Below are 20,815 nucleotides of genomic sequence, written 5' to 3'. Positions count from 1 at the left end.
GTGGAATACCAGAGAGGAGGAGGTTACAGTAGTCCAGACAAGAGATGATAAGAGCATGTACAAGGAGTTTGGTTGTCTCTGGGTACAGGTAGGGGTGGATTTTGGAGATGTTGCGTAGGTGAAAGTGACAGGACCTGAAAATGTTCTGAACATGGGGGGTAAATGAGAGGGCAGAATCAAAGGTGATGCCCAGACAACGTGCCTGAGCGGAGGGACGAATAATAGTGTTGTTAATAGTTAGAAAAATGTCAGGGGAAGATTTGGAATTCGAGGGGGGGAGATGATGAGTTCTGTTTTATCCAGGTTGACAATGCATAATTTTTTCGTTGTCACTAGCAAAAACTATATTCTTGCAGTTGTCAGTAAATGAAGAAGTTCGGAGGATTCTAGCCAGGGGGGTTCATGTTATAGTAAGAGATGTCCAAGAGGGGAATTTCTTTGTTATGGAGTTTTCTTCTGACTTCCCGCTGAGACCTTGTGATGACATCACTGGTTCTGAAAATAAAAAAAGTAATGACAAAAGATAGTTTTATGTAAAGTAGAATTTTCAAAATATAATCACTTACCTTTTCTTGTTTCCATGCACAAACCACACCCAGTGGGTCCCGCACTCCCATCTTTACGGGGCTCGCCGTTCTGTCTAATGCCGCCATCTTCTTTCTTCTGGGTTCTTCCTGACATCATCGATCTCTCAGTGAGCCAGGCGTGAAAATCGGGTAATAAGTCTTCCTCCAAATGTTAAAAAAAATAAATGGACATACGTGAGATTGAGCATTTTTTTTTAATAAAGAAAAGCCCCTGATGACGCATGCTCAATTTCAGGCATGCGCATAAGGTGCAGCCCACAGCCTCCTGGGACATGACGCATGTATTCCAGGACTCTGTATTCAGTCTTTACCGCCACAGAAGCGACGATGCAGAATGAGGGGACCTCCTCAAAACATTTATTTTTAAAAAACACAATTTTATTAATAATAAGGGGGGAAAGCCTCCCCCAATGTAGAGATAGGTTCACTTTAACTCCAGGCACAGGGACGGCAAATTATAGGCAGATTAAAGTCATATATCAACAGCCAATGAGAGCAGAGCACAGTCACATGTTGAAAACTATTGACCGCGATGGCACAGGTATAGTTGACTTTTTAGCATTGGTGGGAAAAAAGTGTTCAGCTCTGTCAGATAAAATGTAACAAATATTACAAATATGATGACACCTTCACCTGCCCGGATTCCTGACTCCTGCAGCGTATCAGACATACCTCTCTATATGATTGCGCGGGTCCCACTCCCAATTACTAAGGACGAGTCAGCAGCCTTGCGGGTAATGTGTAACGGCTCAGTCACCAACCGGTGGGTGGAGGTTAACCCCTTACTGGCTGAATCACCAAATAGACACCCTGCCATTTGCTGTATATGTTAGCTGGATATACAGGATTAGTAAGGGCTCTGGGTTGAACATGTGGCAAGGTAGCACGGGTCTGCGCCATGCAGTGCTGTAGAGTGCCCCCGGGCTTTCTTATCACATGTATTGCTCACATGCTACAAGAGGAAGAAAAAAAAATGATTTGATTGTGGTTACAGTTTGAAACCCCTGTCATCAAAATAGGGAGAAACACTTCATTTCCAAAATGTTACCATTATCAAAAAAACAGGAGGTGAGGGAGGGAAATGCCAATGGGAGGACATAAGGCTATAACTTATATATGATAATCAGATTCCCTCTCACTACCTGTTGATCAATATATAAGATATATTTTTGATAATGATTGATAATAATGATCATTGATATAGAACATTAAATAATAAAACTTTTCTGTTTTCTAAAAAAAAAACTTAGATCTAGATTGTAAGCTCTTCTGGGCAGGGTATTCTCCTCCTCCTGTGTCACTGTCTGTATCTGTCTGCCATTTGCAACCCCTATTTATTGTACAGCCCTGCCTAATATGTTGGCTCTATATAATTCCTGTTTATTATTATTAATATTATTATTATTATTAATAATAATAATAATAATAATAAGGTGAAGTCATCTCTGGGATACTGCAATTCCCTATACAATGCAAGCAGATTGTGACTGGTGGAAGGGGCCAGCTGGGTTCTACACACAGCTTCCTAAAACCATTTCCGCTCCCTGCTTCAGTTTGCCTTTTGATAAGCCCCAATGCAAGCAGTAGGTTGGGTTTCGGAATGAGTTATGCAAATATTAAAATACCTTAATGTATGGATATCAGATTGGAGGAGTAGGTTTTTCTAGACAGACTTTTTTGCATGCCTGTAGCCCTAGGTAACATCGGCATGATGCTGGACGCCCTCCAGCCAGGAAATGAAGTGGGTTCTATCAGAATTGCTGCAGATTCTAATGTACATGGAGTGAAGCTCACACTGTGAAGTTATATCGGAGGAAGCAATTTTAATCCAGGAGGTTAGCCGGTACAACTGAGCAAGACTGAAGGGAAGGCTAGAGGGCAGATTTAATGAAAGAAGCGCTGCAGGGCAGATGTTAGCCCTTTAGCCTTGGGTGCTAAAGGCCTGTGTACCCACGCAGGAAGTTAGATGGAAGTAGGTTGTGTGGTTGGAGAGGAGAAGGCAGACGAGGAGGTCAGCACTGACTGACAGTACATCAGACACAGTCCTATCCTCTGTACTGGGATACAGTGACCTATAATATACAATGCCACATCACATGATCACTTCCGGTCTATTTGATTAACGTAGGCTGGATCATATGACAGTGTGGAATGATTTGTCATTTGATGGATACACGAAACTTTAAAATAAGATCACGTCACATGATTCGGTGTCAATTACTTTTTCCATATTCTAATGAATGAGTTTTCATTACACCTACACACAAATGGCAGAACTAGGGTTACAATGGAAATTAGAAGTGGCAACCATCGGATACTTACGGGTGGCAGTTTCTTACTTTCAATTCCCCAGTGGTTGTAGCCTCTTATCGTCGATTTCCCAGGCGTGGCAGCCTCTTCCTAACAATTCCTCAGGGGTGACAGCCTCTTACTATCAACTCCCTAGTTGTGGCAGCCTCTTACAATCAATTCCCCAGGGGTGGCGGTTCCTACTATTGATACCCCAGGGGTGGCAGCCTCTTACTATCCATTCCCCAAGGCCCAGGGGTGGCAGCCTCTTACTATCCATTCCCCAAGGCCCAGGGGTGGAAGCCTCTTACTATCAATTCCCCAGGGGTGGCAGCCTCCTACTATCCATTTCCCAGGGCCCAGAGGTGGCAGCCTCCTAATACCAATTCTCCAGGGGTGGCAGCCTCTTACTATCAATGACTTAGGGGTGGCAGCTACTTACTATCAATTTCTCAAGGGTGGCTGCCTTTTACTATCGTTTTCCTAGGGGTGGCAGCTTTTTACTTTCGATTCCCCAGGGGTGGCAGCCTCTTACTATCAATTCCCCAGGGGTGGTGGCCTCTTACTATCAATTCCCCAGGGGTGGTGGCCTCTTACTATCGATTTCCAAGGGGTGGCAGCCTCTTACTATCGATTCCCCAGGGGTGGCAGCCTCTATCAATTCCCCAGGGGTGGCAGCCTCTTACTATCAATTGCCCAGGGGTGGTGGCCTCTTACTATCAATTCCCCAGGGGTGGCAGCCTCTATCGATTCCCCAGGAGTGGCAGCTTCTTACTATCAATTCCCCAGGAGTGGCGGCCTCTTACTATCGATTTCCAAGGGGTGGCAGGCTCTTACTATCGATTCCCCAGGGGTGGCAGCCTCTTACTATCGATTCCCCAGGGCTGGCAGCCTCTTACTATTGATTCCCCAAGGCCCAGGGGTGGAAGCCTCTTACTATCGATTCCCCAGGAATGGCAGCCGCTTACTATCGATTCCCCGGGAGGGGGGGCAGCCGCTTACTATCCATTTCCCAGGGCCCAGAGGTGGCAGCCTCCTAATATCAATTCTCCAGGGGTGGAAGCCTCTTACTATCAATTATTTAGGGGTGGCAGCTTCTTACTATCAATTCCCCAGGGGTGGCAGCCTCTTACTATCGATTCCCCAGGGGTGGCAGCTTTTTACTATCAATTCTCCAGGGATGGCACCCTCTTACTATCAAATATTTAGGAGTGGCAGCTTCTTACTATAAATTTCCAAGGGGTGGAAGCCTCTTATTATCGATTTCCCAGGGGTGGCAGCTTCTTACTATCAATTCTTCAGGGGTGGCAGCCTCTTACTATCGATTCCCCAGGGGTGGCAGCTTCTTACTATGCATTCTCAAGGGGTGGCAGCCTATTACTATCATTTTCCCAGGGGTGGCAGCTTTTTATTATCCATTTCCCAGGGGTGGCAGCCTCTCACTATCGATTCCCCAGGGGTGGCAGCTTTTTACTATCAATTCCCCAGGGGTGGCAGCTTTTTACTATCAATTCCCCAGGGGTGGCGGCCTCTTACTATCTATTCCACAAGGGTGGCAGCCTTTTGCTATCGATTCCACATTTTTGATTCAAAATACATAAATAAATATTTTATTGACGTATTAAAAACACAAGAAATTTTTCACATAATTACAGAAGTACAATCTCTATTGTATTCAGCGCGTTTTGCGGACATTGTCTGCTTCTTCAGGAATTTGTGTAAATTTGATTAGATCTTTAAATTATATATAAATAAACAATTCAGAACAATACAACAGATGCTATATAATAAATGTGACTCTCCTCCAATCACAGAGGAACTACATGCCGACTACACACCGCGTTCAAATGTTAGCAGATATCTGATGTCCGTTATAAATGAGCCCCTCGGTGTCCTTACTCATTAGGTAAAATAAAAAAATTCTGACTATAGCAGGCCTGGGCCAAGGGGTAAGTAAAAAAGGCCACTGCCCCGGTTGTTTTATTTGGAGGGACTGCAAAAAGAACAGAAACTGCAACCTATTCTGCTGAAGGACTTGACAACTTATAAAGGGGGGGTGGAATCACATTGACTTGTTAATGGGCCTGGTCCCAGCATTAAATCACACCAAATATGATTTCCAATCGAGTCGTTCATTTGCTCTATCCCCCTTAGTAGAAGGTACAATCTGATTGTAACAAGTATGGAAAGGTGTAATACCTGCCCAGGACAAATATGCAGAACTACCCCATTACAGCATTCCCGCCTTGACCGCCATTCACATCTGATCCTCGTGCCTCTCGTTATTTGCAATCCGATTTGTGATGAGTAACAGCAGGCACAGCGACAATGTCTGTGCAATACGATTATTAGAAATCTAAAGGCGAGTTTCATGCAAAACACATCATTAGAAAATCTAATTTATTCATTACATATTCTCCCCGGGAGCCGGTGGAACAAGATTTTTCGGCCTCTGCATTATCCTCATGGCTGAACACCATGGAATGGTCACATTAGGAGGGTCTAGGAAGATTTGATGGATTTTAGACACTGGTGATGTTTTTAAATAATGCTGCGGTGTTTTGTAGTGACTCTTGTTTGATACTGTTATGCAGAAATTTTACCAACATGAGGTCAGGTAGTTGGCTGCTAGTCTATGCTTTTCACTAGAGGCCCGCCATGTGCAATTGCGTAGCTGAGAGCTCCTGGCTGCACAGAAAACTGTGGGCAACAAGATTTGGAGGCAGTTGTGGCCATAAAGCAGATCTTCATAACACCACTGTGCAGCCAAACGTGGCTTTGGTAACCATTCTGATATCTTCTGCACCTTAAAAGGGTCCCATCTGCTCCCAATCACTTGCATGGGAGAAGTTGAAAACTTCCAGCTCAACTTTTCACTGTTCTATTCAACTTTATGATGAGATTCAGGTTATGAAACTTTGAGGTTTTGTTAGATTGATGGTGCACCCCCACCTTCTTTCCTATTGGTCTATTTCTATACCAGGCTACTTAGTTAGCCAACAGAATTATCTGTGACTCTGGAGGAGGCGGGCACCTTTGCTGCTACATTGCTGGTGTCCATCAAATTTTGCTACCCCAATTTTTGGAACTTTCTCCATTCAGAACAACCAACATGTTTTTTTTTTTGTAGCAGATGGGGATATGAGATTTAGGTGCCGGCTCTTTATACCTGCTGGGGACAGGGACACTTTAAATAGAACCTTTTGATGTTGTAGAACAAATTCTCTTGCAGCAGATTGGTTAGGTGACCCCAAGGATAAGAGTCAGGGTCAGACTGGGGACCTGGGGTCCACCAGAGGAAGAAGAACCCACCCAACACACAGTTCTTTTTTTGGTAGGGCGCAAGGTAGAGCTTTATGTGTCTTCCCTTTATACCTGCTAGTGACAGAGACACTTTAAATGGAACTTTTTAGAATTTTGGAAGAAGTTCCCGTGAAGCAGATTGGTTGGGTGACCCCAACAGGGAATGAGTATTAGAGTCAGGGTCAGACTGGGGACCTGGTGCCCATCAGAACACATAGCTGGCATAGTAGCATTTTGTTTTTTGGTAGGACACAGTGGAAAGGTGCCCACCAGAATACGTTAGGTTCTTCTCTTTGAACTTGCTAGTGACAGAGACACTTTACATAGAACTTTTTAAAATGGAAGAATGGAATTTAGAAGGAAGTTCTCCTGCAGCAGATTGGTTGGGAGACCCCAAGTAAGAATAGAGTCAGGGTCAGACTGGAGACCTGGGGCCCACCAGAATGCATAGTGGAAATTTTTTTTATAGGGTGCAGGGGACAGGCGCCCACCAGAGAGCTTCAGGTGTCTTCCCTTTATACCTGCTAGAGACAGGAACACTTTTTAGAGTTTTGGAAGAAACTGTCTTGCAGCAGATTGGTTGGGTGACCTCAATAGGCGATGAGTATTACAGTTAGGGTCAGACTGGGGACCTGGGGCCCATCAGTGGAAGTGACAAGGATGGCACACACGAACACATAGCTGGCACAGTGGCAATTTTTATTTTAATAGACGGTGGGACAGATGTCCACCAGAGAGCTTAAGGTGTCTTCCCTATACACCTTTCCACTTTACCCCAAGGATGAGTACACTGGAGGGGCACATATGCATTTTTTGGGCAAACAGAAAATATTTTAGAGCACTAGGTCTCTAAAATATAATGCAATAGAGCACTATTTATGACTAGGTCCTCCTGTGAGCAAATCTGACCCTGAATAGACTGTGTTATGTAAAGAAAAGTTATGAGTAGACAGATTCAGCACTGCAAAGGACAACCCTCAGGGACAGGATGACTGTCCATCACGATGGAAGAGGCGTATGAATGTTTTTTAAATACCACGTTACGTGTTTAGTCTCATCACAGGAATTAAAATTCATTGATGCATTAACTTGGTTATGAAACTAACCAATCCCGAAGCACTAAGCTCCCATCATCATCCGAACAATGTCAAGTCTTTGCGATCTGTTCACTAGTCACTATGTTATGCTCCAACCCTAATCATGGCCTGGATAGAACTTTACATTTGCTGTTTTTGAAACGGAGCCCTGAGCAATCATACTTGCAGGCCAATCAGTTTTTTGTCCAGTATTTTAAATTATTTCACACATTTTTAGGTTAATAAAAATCTTCTCACCCACTTTCATCAAAACTTCATTCTTAGGATGTCAGTGCAACATCAATACATAATAAAAACAGTGAGAAAACAAAACTATTGGATACAATGATCAGGAACTAATCAGAATGATTTCCAAATCTGTGATCAATATGATAGAGATTACATGACATAATGATCAGATGACATTGTTTAGAAATAATACAAAACTTGCATTTCTTGGTGTAAACAAAATACTATTCTTTACTAATAAATACTGTTCTAAAAAAGTTTTTAAGGTGAATTTATGGTCATGGGTGAATGCACTGTGCATGTCCTAATGGCTTCCTAATTGATGAAGATATCAATGAGCTGTCAAGCTAGATATGGTGGCCTTGTTACTGAAGAAGTTACCCCTTATCCTTCCTGATTTCAATGAACTGACCTAAGTTTACAAACCTACCCCCCCACCCCCGGAGGGCAATACATTCCCCACTACTAGCTCAGCACAACTGTCCCCCTACACGTATACCCCCTCAACTCCCAAGAATCAGTGTTGCCCCCTTACTGCCCACAATACCACCAGGACCTGCTGGCACCAATGCATCTTTTTTTTACCTTACCTATTGACCATCAGGGCATTTTTACTTATTTTTCCCAATAATACAAACATCATTAATGTTCTTTTTTCCAGATATTTGTTCCTTTTAAAGACCAAAAATTATAATCATTTCACATCCCACTAACCACCACCAACACCTTTTATTCTTTCAACTGACCACCACAGACACAACACCAACCTTTTTTTCTTTTCTTTACCTGATCAATTACTTCCCCAGGGTGATGGACAATGTGCATAGGACCCATAGATATTAATTTAAACTGCAGATAAAAGGATCGAGCAGTAAAATAGCTCTTTAATATTATTATAATCACCTCCTCATTGGTCAGTGACTCCTACCTTCCCTTCATAGTGCACTGACTTTTATTTAAGATTTTTTGGAACATTTGAATAGCAAATGTTTTTGTTCCCCACTGTGCTCTGTGGTTCCATCCTCCAACCTCCATGCCAATGCTGTGATTGTAGTATCGTATAGCTATATAAAAGCTGATCAGTATAAGCCCCCCTTAATGGGGTATATGGTTTGCCCCAACCCCTACAATAGCTAAATTGACCGGACAGCCTGGCCTTTTACAGCAAGTAAAAAGAAAAAAAAAACAAAAGGAACCTACCAACAGCACCAACAAGTAATAAAAGTTACTGTTGTGTCAATGCCACCGATAAAGTTCCACCTTAAAGTTCAGAAAAATTGTCTTTCCCATTGGTAAGTGGCTGTTTTTCTGCTGTTTTTGTTTTTTTCCAATAAATAACTGTTTTTTCCCCTAATAAATTAAATTTTTTTCCCTGCTTTGCTGTAAACTGCAGTGGCTGGTTTATGAAAACAGAACAAAATTCAATTTGTTTTTGTTCCAGTATTATTTAATTACCGCGCATCTGACAATCTGACAAATTTCATTACTTTCCCAGAATTCTTTTCACATGTTGAGATTTGCTTTGATATTGATGTCTTTCTCAAAAATCCCGAACTTCAATCAACTGCAGCAGATCAGATCAAAATATTAATTACATCCGGCCACGCTTCCTCTGTCCGATGACTGCGGCTTACATAAAATGTTTTTGGGTGTCATTGGTCTTCCTATGGTGTGATGTGTTATCTAACTTATAGGGAGAAAAATATATTACATAACAGCTGTGCTTGCTGGAAAATGGCAATAATTTGAGAAAAATAGCTCTTTACAAAGGCCCAATTGTTCTGTGTCCTGGGTTGGGTTTAAAAATGATCTTTCTGTGTGTCAGCTCAGAAAAGAGAACAGTCATCTTTCATCCTTGGACAATGGTGCCGCATGTACAAATAATGAAGTTTGTCATGAACTATGTTTTTAAAACTAAAGTGGGTATGCAAACCTAACAATGAATTTAGTTTCCTATGCTTATGGGCACTACCTGTAAGGCACTGTTTTTCTCCCTCATCCCTATGCTAGGCACTGTTGCTCATACGCACCCTCTACTGGGTTCTTTTATTCTTTCCCACCACTTGCTGGGCACCACTGTTCACCCTCACCTGCCACTGGGACCTTTTGTATTCCCCTAACCGCTACTGGGCACTATTGTCTGCCCTCAAACCTATGCTGGGCACTGTTGCTCATACTCACCCCCTACTGGGTAAAATATTTTTTCCCACCCCCTGCTGGACACAACTTTTCTCCCTCACCTGACACTGGGACCTTTTGTTTTCCCCTACTAGGCACCATTTTACACCCCCATCCCTATACTGAACATTTGTTTTTCTTCCCTACATGACTGGACACCATTGTTTTTCTCCACCCCCTGGTGGATACCATTGTTTTCACCTGCCTATGTTGTTGTCCCCTACTTTTCATTAGACACTGTTTTTCCCCAACTCATACACTGGGCACCATTGTTCTTTCACACCTGCTTAGCAACATTGTTCTCCTTCACCTGCTGCTGAGACCTACAGATCTCCTCTAACCTCCGCTAGGCACCAATTTCTACCCCACCCTTACTGGGCATTAATGTTTTTTCCTACCCCACCTCCCAAGAGGGCCCCAATATACCCCACTGGGTATCACTGTTCTCCCCACCAGTGGCTGTGCACCATTGTTCTCCCATACTCCTGTTTTTCAAGGACGTTATCTGTATGGAGTTTGCAGGTTCTCCCTGTGTTTGTGTGGGTTTGCTCCAGGTACTCCTGTTTCCTCCTACATTTCAAAAACATGCAGTTAGGTTAATTGGCTTCCCCCCAAAATTGACCTTAGACTGTATTAAAGATATATGACTATGATAGGGAGATTAGATTGTGAGCGCCTCTGAGGGACAGCTAGTCAGATGACTATGGACTTTGTACAGCACTGCATAATATGTTGGTGCTATATGAATACTGTGTAACATTAAACCTAATAATAATAATGAACATGTAGTTTTAGCTAGGCCTTAAAGTGGAACTAATATTGTGATACTCAGCTGTCCCCATCCTATCGCAGGGTGCTGCTATCTTCTTCTTTCACTTCCTAAATACAATCTTTAGCCAACATGATTGGCTGGGATAACACAACTCCCATGCAAAACGTTTATTCATTCGGGGGAAGCGGGGATTGCCAGGTACCTCTGACAACCAAAGTTGCGCATGTATGACATTTTCCTGGAGTGATCTGGCAGGTAGGAGGGATTATTGCTGAAAGGACATCACCAGTTTCCGCAATAACCTGCCTGATAGAGAATTCTTAAAAGTGGAGCCTAAAGCAGACTACACTTTTGTTGGTGTGGATAGGCTTTTTCCATAATCGGCAGTTATATATAGCATACGTACTGAGAATGGCATACGCAGACCTTTTTTTAAGCACCCTGCAGTGATGACAGGCCCAGATAAAGGAAATGACGTTCGATTTGACTCTCTGGCCACCGCTAGTTCCAACCCCTGTAATTGTCACCTTATTGGAGCAGTTTGGTCTGCACATTAATATGGTAAAAGATTTATTCACAGTCTTGTGAAACAAAAAAAAGAAATTCATATTCTATACTCTTCACTACAGTGACTTATCTGGTTGTCACATGAACATAATCAGCATTGAACACCTAGCTCACGTTTTACAAACACTGGGCCGAGCCGAGAACAAGCTGTTACACAATTTGCTTTTTTTATCATGGAGCAACGTGAAGTGAAAGTGATGCCATTACAAAATGAAGAGACGTGGGGGCGTTTGTGTCTTTCAACTTTCATATAAATCATTTGCTGTGTTAGCACATGGAAGAGTTCTCTGTCATTGTGTGATTTTGCTTCCCCACCTTCACACAATTACTCAAAGTTTATGCGAATGTAGGAGAGGTTGGTAGTCAGCTGCACAAAAACATGGCTGTGCCTTGTAATCTGTAGAATTTTCTTGTAGTATGGCAGCAATAAAAACAGGAGAGGTGTGCAGATAGAAACTTGGTGCGTTGGGTCGGACTAGGGATGGGTTATGACAGATATTATCATGTAATAGTAGCTGGGATATCATCACTGTGCTGCACATCTCCTAGGCAGACAGAAGAGCTGTGGGAGGAGCCCAAAACTCCAGGGGGCGGATACAAGACCAGTCACCCTGTTTGTTTTTGGGAAGGAGTCCCCCCCCCCCCCCCATTTACAGGCTGCAGGGGCGGATACAAGACCAGTCATCCGGTTTTTATAGGGAGGAGCCCAGCATCTCCATCCATTACATGCTACAAGGGGCGGATACAAGACCAGTCACCCCGTTTGTGTTTGGGGAGAAGTCATGCAACTCCACCCATTACATGGCTAGGGGGCCGATACAAGACCAGGCACCCTATTTGTATAGGGAGGAGCCCAGCATCTCCATCCATTACATGCTACAAGGGGGGGATACAAGACCAGTCACCCCGTTTGTATTTGGGGAGAAGTCATGCAACTCCACCCATTACATGGCCAGGGGGCGGATACAAGTCCAGGCACCCTGTTGGTATAAGGAGGACCCCAGCATCTCCACCTATTAGAGGCTGCAGGGGGCGGATACAAGACGGGTCGCTCTGTTTGTATTTGAACATTACCAGAGTTTAGCTTTAGGGCAGTATGGGGTTCCAGGAAAAGTATTAGATTTGTCTTACCCTCCATCCCTTCAACTGACCTTGACAAGACCTGCAATAGGCACAGAGAAGCCATTGCATTGTGTGCCCTAGAATGCCCCCATCAGGTACAAACCAACTTTAGGTTTATCCTCCCTTGTGCAGTAACATAAAGCTTTGACCATTGGGACTGTACCCTAATGGGGTAGCATAAAAGTTGTAACTGACCCCCTAGACATAAATTGGGCCCTAGGCTCCTGCCTAGGTTTTCTCATGAATGATCCAGTCTATGATGGCCCCCGAGACTTGTCCCAAGTCTTCAACTTTTAAAGTAGGTTCTCCATCTCTGACCATCCCCTGTAAAGCTAGGTATACACGTACGCAATATTGGTTGTTAGAAAACGAACGACTATCGATTATGCACGATTATTTTGACCGATCGTATTGTGCACAATTCTGTACATGCTGTAACGATACGATCGTTCAAATACAATCCACCAATAATGTACACACGCTAGATACGATTGTTTGAACGATGCAGGAAGTGACATGTAAAGGAGAAAGTGTACTGCAGAACCATCCACGATCACTGAACGACCGTACACACAATAGATTGCGAACAATCATCACTCAATCAGATCCGCCGGGACAGTCGTTCGTTTCCAGCGACAATCCTCGTTCATGGGCGTCATTGTGCACTTTTTTTGTTAACGATTATCGGACAAACGGTAGTTAGTCGATTGTATCCAACGATAATTAATGCACGTGATTACACAGCTTAACTGTCCAAAGTCCCTGGCAATTCCTTGCACATGCCCTGGGTTCCTGACCATCTCCTGTTCCACATGTCCAGTCTCTGTAACATTGCCTAGCACTAAATCTTATTTGAAGCTGCACTGGAGGCGCCAAGTATGTTTTCCATCACCAATAATCGATGCTTAAAAAGTGTGACTCGAAATTATTGTTACTGACAATATAAATTAATGTGCACTGTACAAACTGTTCTTCAGGAGAAGGGAAAGGGGAGGATGATCAGAAAGGGTTCCGTGGTAGGGAGTACAAAATCCTCATTGTCATTATTCAGCTGTAGGATATCTGTACTGATACTAAATTTTACCTAAATGATCACGAATCAGTCTCCTGGTGTGTGTACAACGCTTTCCATAGAAAAGAATGGGGCAGAGCTGCGCCCTTTACCCAGAGCCTTAGTCCTGAAACATCTCACAAATAGAAATATGTAAATAAGTGATTAAATAAAGTGAAGTACCCCAGGATTTCCATATTACATCATGTATGCAGATTCTACCGGCAAAACAAATAACCTGAGTACAGTGCAAATGAGGCAAGAGGAAAGTCGCAGATCTGAGTCACTGATTTCTGAAATTCCCAAGAATTCCAGATACAGAGTGGATGTTCTGTGGAATAAGGAAGCGGCTGTTAATCGGCACTTATTGTGATGAGTGTCACAAGTAAAGACAGCTGGATGTTGGGGGGCTAATTACATTTCCTGTTCCAGTAACTACTCTTATTTCCTCGTTAGCAGCCTCTTTGCTTCCTCTTTAGACACACAGAGATAACAACTCTCCTCCATTTAGAGAAGAAGTCCTTGTTTTATTATTAAACAGTACATATTTAACGCCAACATATTACGTGGTGCTGTACACTTAATAGTTTAGAGGATGATGTTAATGATTTAATAAACTCTGCATGTTAAACTGAGTTCCCCTATCTTCTGTTTCTTTTTTTATTACCCTTTACTTTATCTTGTTTCATTATTATTATTATTTTACAGGATATATTAGCGCCAACAAATTACGCAGCGATACAATAAATTGGGGTTGCAAATGACAGACACATACAGATACAAGAAGAGGAGAGGATCCTGCCCTGAAGAGTTTACAATCTAGGAGATGATTTACATTAATCCTGGCAATCCATGACATGTATTTCTTTGGATAAAAGAAGAGCTTACATTCTTGGTCAATTTTGGTCTTGTTTTAAACTACTCATCACCACCCTTTGCTCCCCCAACCTCGTTCCAAAGCTGAGTTAGTTTACAACAAATCTTAAGTAAAAATTACCTAAATCCATAGTCATGTGATGCTCTGGGTCCCAAGACTTTGATCCCATTCATTGCAGAAAAGAAGACTTCTCCTTAAAGTGTCCGTGTTGCTACCTGGATGATGTACATAGTTTCCGATTGGCTGACCAGTAGAGGGACGCTCTCGGGCTTCAGAATATTGCACAGCATTATATGCGAAAAAAGGGGACCGATCGAGCATAGGACTCCTATAAGCAGAGACAGCGAGAGACACAGATAGCAGTTAGGTGAATGTAACAGAACTTCATTTTATCCTAAAAAAGCTGGTAATTAGAGGGGCCTTTTTTTTTTTGGAAAGTTTTTGTACAGTTGTTATCTCTGCTTTATGACCCCAAAGGAAGATTTTCCTTTACTCTTGGCCCTTGTGACACAAGTGCAACAAATGGAGGGTGTGATACCTACAATAAGGTGTAAAAAGCAAAAAAAGTATTGGGATTGAATTATAAAAGTTCTCCAAGGCTGGAGAGGACACACTTTCATCAGTATACCTGGGTGATCCAGCAATCCAGGTTTGGTGGATCACCCAGCTTTACTGATGAAAGTGCATCTTCTCCAGCTTGGAGAGCTTTATTAAATCAGGTCCATTGTCAGACTGTTTTACCTGTGAAAAAGTCGCCATTGCGCTAATTTGTGCCAACTTATTGTGAATTTTCTTATGAACAATTGCATTTGCAATTGTGTGTGCTAAATATTTACAACGTTTACCACTTAAAACCCCTGTCTTTTTCCTTCTCTTTTGTTTGGTATGTTCTTGTTCCAACTTAGTCGGAATCTAAATGTCAGGTGCTGACCTGCGGACCTCACAAACACTGCAATGTTAAGAATCCCCTGAGCACAGGAGGGATTTGGATCCGTGTCTGTACAGGTGAACCACACAATGGAAACATTTTTACACTGTCATTGCAAAACCGTTAAATGTCACCTCTCCGAGAAGCAGTAGGTGTGTGGGAAAGGCCTATTGATTCATGTGGCTTGCATTACAGAAGTGAAAATGTGCGGATATGAAGATTGCATTATTTTTATTTCAAAAAGTCCACAAGGCAATCCCTCACCTTCTAATAAGCTGACTTATCATCAGATATATTTTATCATGCTCAGTGCGCACATGTAATATGTCAGTGTAACTTCTGAGTATCTATTTCCTCCTACACATTACTCCCCCTGACAATGCCATTATCTGCTATTCACTCCAGAAGGATGGAGAGATCTTTCTTCAGCCAACATCCAGGGTCACCAATCATTTCCTGGAGATAACATTATCTTTAGGAAGAGTCACGGATGACTACAATTTATTTTATTGATAAAAGACAGAGCTTTTCTGAAATATTCTACTTTTGTATGATTAATGTATCATGTGATGAGGGGAATGTATGAGCAAAATGAGTAAAGCTTTATAGTTATTACAAATCTCAAAAATTGTAATGTCAAAACAATTATTTACAAGGAAGATGGGCAAAAAATATACATAAAATGCACCTTCGACAATTCTTCTCTCAAACTTTTTTTATCCCTTAATCAGAAATTTGTTTAGTTTCCATTATGGCCCTGTAAGTGGCTCAGTGGTTAGCACTCTGGTGTTTGCAGTGCTAGGTCCCAGGTTAGAATCTCAGCCAGGATACTATCTGCATGGAGTTTGCAGGTTCTCCCCGTGTCTGCGTGGGTTTCCTCCGGGTACTCTGGCTTCCTCCCACATTCCAAAGACATGCAGTTAGGTCAAGTGGCTTCCCCCCAAAATTGACCTTAGCCTGTAATAATGACATATGACTATGGTAGGGACATTAGATTGTGAGCTCCTTTAAGGGACAGCTAGTGACATGACTATGGACTTTGTACAGTGCTGCGCAATATTTCGGCGCTATAATAAATAGTGGATAATAATAATAAACTATGCTTCCCTATACTTTTCCAATTTGAGAGAGAGAGAGAGATCAAGATCTAAGGGGTCAAGGGGAGCAATAAGTTGGAAAAAGGGCAGATTAAGGTTATCGAATTTTCTTCCTGTAGATGATCTTTGGCCATACTGATTGATGATGTTACTGCAAGGAAATTTATGTATTCACGGTACGTGCAAAGGAAGCGGGGATTACCTTCGTGCACCTCAGCAAAATTTGTCAGCTGGACGGCAAATTCTCCATTGAAAAGGGACGTATAAGGGGGGATATGATCACCCGGTGTAAATATTTAAATGGTCCATATAGAGAACTCTCTTCCTGATTATTCACTGTAAGATCATTACAAAGCACAAGGGGGCGCTCTTTGCATCTGGAGGAAAAGAAGTTTAAGCTCCGGATAAGGAAGGGATTCTTCACTGTAAGGGCTGTGAAAATGTGGAATCGGCTCCCTCAGGAAGTAGTTTCAGCAAGTTCTATAGATTGCTTTATGAAAAAGCTGGATGATTTCTAGAAGCAAACTGGGGATTAAGGCTTTAAAGTAAAGATAACAGACTGACAACAACAGACTCCTATTTGCATTGTTAAGTAAAGTTTCATGCAATATAAATATACTGTACTAAAAACAATTAACATCAGTTAACAAACTATACATGGGCATGCTCTGGCCAATCAGATGTGGCCGAAGTCATAGCACAGCAACCCAGCAGCAAAACAGAGGAAGAACATTGTCACCCTATATTAGGAAGTGGCTTAACAAGGAATTTTAAAGTATGAGTAGCATAATAGGAGTTATTGTATTAGTAAACGTATTAGCCCTGAAGAAGGACAATGGATGGAGGGGCTACAAAAAAAAAAAAAAAGAGATAATTTGGGAAGTCGTTGCTAGGAATAGGAACTCTTACCTGATTGGTGGTCACTGGTCAGGAGGCAGAGAGGAACCGCAGGGGTGGGGACAAAGTGCTCATGGGAAGTCAATCTGGAAAGAATGGAGAAATAAAGTCCATTGCTTGCCACCCTTTTATAAGGGTTTGTACTAGCATCAAAGGATTGTGTTTTCTGGTTACGGTGGGTTTGGGGGTCTGTGGAAGGATTGAAATCATTACCAAATGGGGTGGTTCCCTTTTATTTGTTGATTATACCGGGGGCCCAAGTCAGTATATTTATCCAATTTTGAACTGCGTTCAGACTGTGGGCACTGGGGTGATTTCAGACACCCATACACCCTCTTTCAGCAATACTCACTTTTCATGTTTTGGTACATTTTGTATCCTAATGATTGTTAAAGGGCTGCTGTGGCCAATTTTAAATCCATGCTAAGCAATCAAATTCATTATTTGAGAAGAAAAATGCCACTATTGACGAACGAACGACGTCAAAGCTCAGGTTAAAGATTGTATTTGGATCTTTTCATGATAAGGAGATGATACATATTTCTCTTCTGCCTAATATAAAATAAATTGTTGTGTTCTGAGCACTTGTCTACATGAAGCACGACTATTCTTCTTTTTCAGCGTTACAGCACAACACCTGCGTGTGGTTTTGCCCTTTTTGCCCCCGCGCTCTGTCATTAGAGATAGCGAACTCTTTCAAAGCCTGTCACTGACGTATCATGGAGCGCATGGCTCTCGCTGAAGACCGCGCATCTATTATCCCCCCATGAATAACGCCACGCACTACACCAGCAGCCTCAATGCTGCAGATAATAATTCATCGACCTCATCCCATCGCTGCAGTATGGCAGCTTTATTCTTCTCACACGGGCGCAAATTCTTTCACAATCAAAATGCACTTCGACAATAGGGCTGTGGAGGGAGAGAATACGCCCTCTAGAGACTCTGCAGATTGACAGTTGTACCGGACTGAAATTGCTTCCTCTGATTTGGCTTAACACTGTGAGCTTCTTACAATGTACAATAGAAGCTGCAGCAAGTCAGATACAGCCCGCCTCATTTCCTAGCTGGAGGTTGTCCATCATCATCAAGCCCCTCCCCACCAGTCTGACTATTTTTAGCTCCACCCCTTCATTCACTGGATTTCAGTTCTTTCACCCATCAAAGGCTCAGCATCAGTAATTAGTTATCAGTAATGCCATACAGGCAAATAAAGTCTAGAAACGATTACTTCTCCAGTCTGACGTTCATTAAATTTGCATATACCAGAGTGAAGAGGCTGTTATGTTTTTAAGCTATAAGCAGCACCCTGCCAGCCCCTCCACTGCACAGAGAACCATAGACACCTATTGATGATGTCACTGGGTCTAAAATATACATGAAACCACCAAAAAGAAGGAAAAGTGGGAAATTCCTGGCGTAGATACACTCAAAGTTTTATTGATACATTGTAGCTAGGTAATAACACCATACAAATAAAAAAATGCCAATGTAATGGCATGACGTGGTCACCTTAGACCCCACATCATATAACAATACTGGAGTATTATAAAAGCATTTTTTTGTTCCTAACACGTTTCGCGGATAAAGACGCTTCTTCAGGGGATAAATACCAGGATATCAGGGTAGTTCCAGGACACTATCTGCATGGAGTTTGCAGGTTCTTACACTGTACTAATGACATATGACTATGGTAGGGACATTGGATTGTAAGCTCCTTTGAGGGACAGCTAGTGACATGACCATGGACTTTGTACAGCGCTGCTTAATATGTCGGTGCTGTATAAATACTGTATAATAATAATAATAAAGTTCTTCATACTGTCCCCCAGCGTCTCCCTGGTTTAATCCACCTCATCTTGCTATGTGGCTTCATCATATGACCGTTGTGCTGCATTCGCCTGCAGCGCTCAGGGATATTGTCTTCCATCCCTAATCACAGGTGGATATAATGGCAATTCGGAAGCTTTGTTAGTGGCAAGTAATTATTGTAAGAATAACACAACTGCAGAGAGTTAAATAATAATTCAGTGGAGGTGGTAAACTTTTTTATAATCTCATGTCATCCTGACGGTTGGTTGGTAGGCCCGGGGGTTTAGGAGTACAGCGATAATAGCACGGCTGGTGACTCATCCCTGGCTGTGCTATTAGTCAGAGCTGGATGTGCAGGAGATGCGATTCTTCGCTCGGTCACCACGCCTGGGAATATGTCAGAATATACCTGGTAAGAAATAAAGCCGCCATGGTGTGTTATAGGCAGAGCTAGATTGCAGGGATGGTTCTGTAAAATAGAAAAGCTGGACATCAGCCCAGAGCCCCCCTCACTTCTCCAAAACCCTGAAACACACCTTTGCTATCAGGTGCATTGCTATATATTTGATATTGATATTTTTATATTGATATTTGATTTGCTTATATTTGGTTGTAAGCTCTTCAGGTCAGGGTCCTCGCCTCCTCCTGTGTCACTGTTGGTTTCTGTCATTTGCAACCCCTATTTAATGTACAGCGCTGCGTAATATGTTGGTGCTAAATAAATCCTGTTTAATAATAAAGTCACCAGAACTGACTAAGGTCACCCAGCACCATTGCACATACATTGCAGCTACCATTTATTGTGGTGCAATGCAGAGGAATGCTGCATGTCTGTATTTTATTCCCTTCCTGTGCATCTGCAACCCATTTGAAATGAATGGGCTATTCTAACGCAAGTTAATGTGTGACACATTGGCCCTGATTGAATAAATCTCAAAGAATGGAGAAGATACACTTTTATCAATGAAGCAGGGTGATCCAGCAAACCTGGAATGGATCTGATCCAGGACCGAAAACATTAGCCAACTGATAGCAAATGATTTTTAAGAAGTCTCTTCCAGGTTTGCTGGATCACCCACGTTCTTCGGTGATAGTCTATCTTCTCCAGTCTTGGAGAGCTTTCATTATTCAGGCTCAATGTGAATTAATGCAACTCACAGATATGAAGCGATGTAAGGGTAAAATCACCTTTTTATTATGAGATTTTTTAAATTTTATAGCTAGAAGAAGGTCTGGTGGTGCCAGTTGCAGCATGTCCTGGCTGGGGCCCACTGTGTAACCTTTTACCTGTTTTCTGGTTGTGAATCACAATTAAAGCATTTTTCTGTTTCCGATGACAAACACTTTGCTGGCGTGAATACAAAACCAGATTAAAAACATATTTTCTGTGCTAAATGCCAACGTAACAAAAAAAAAAAATACATTGCAAACATGAAACTGGTCAACAGGTTTGAAAATGTTGGGTCTCTAACAAAAAAAAGCAAGAACTTTAGTTGCATGGAAGTATGCATGGCAGCGTGTGCTGGGGAAATTGTTCTATACTTACATGGGGGCAACTATGGTGGCGGTGTGCTGGGAAACGTTACAATGTTCTTTAGTTCCATGGGGGCAACCATGGCGGCTGTGTGCTGGGGAAACTGCTGTTTTTTTACTTCCGTGGGGGCAACTATGGCGGCGATGTGCTGGGGAAACATTGCTGTGTTCTAAACTTCTGTGGGGGAAACTATGGTGGCACTGTGCTGGGGTAATGTTGCTGTGTTCTATATTTCAATAGGGCAACTATGGTAGCGGTGTGCTGGGGAAACGTTACAGCGTTCTATAGTTCCATGGCGGCAACTATGGCAGCAGTGTGCTGGGGAAACATTGCAGTGTTCTATAGTTCCGTGGGGACAGCGATAGCGGTGCTGTGCTGGGGAAACATTGCAGTGTTCTATACCGTGTTTCCCCGATGATAAGGCAGGGCCATCAAATAAGACAGCCCCCCCTTTTTAGGTAAAAATGAAAAATAAG

At 42.5% G+C, this 20,815-nt stretch overlaps 1 long non-coding RNA gene across 3 annotated transcripts in view; it reads right to left on the bottom strand.

The window, feature by feature from the left end:
* Nucleotides 1-20,815, bottom strand: part of LOC140339773 (uncharacterized) — a 35,581-nt gene that overhangs the window by 7,755 nt on the left and 7,011 nt on the right. The window contains exons 3-5 of one of the 3 annotated variants that reach the window (XR_011922534.1): nt 17,006-17,079; nt 14,192-14,399; nt 567-729 (exon numbers count right to left, since the gene is read on the bottom strand). This is a non-coding gene — a long non-coding RNA (uncharacterized lncRNA). Of the gene's footprint in view, nt 1-21; nt 496-566; nt 730-14,191; nt 14,400-17,005; nt 17,080-20,815 lie in introns of those variants that run through there. The other 2 variants (XR_011922536.1, XR_011922535.1) reach the window with 2 other exon arrangements.

The sequence above is a fragment of the Pyxicephalus adspersus genome, chromosome 10 (assembly GCF_032062135.1).
Source record: "Pyxicephalus adspersus chromosome 10, UCB_Pads_2.0, whole genome shotgun sequence".
In the NCBI taxonomy this organism is placed as follows: domain Eukaryota; kingdom Metazoa; phylum Chordata; class Amphibia; order Anura; family Pyxicephalidae; genus Pyxicephalus; species Pyxicephalus adspersus.
Note: the sequence above shows the minus strand (reverse complement) of the source record. Positions and strands in the feature narration are given on the sequence as shown.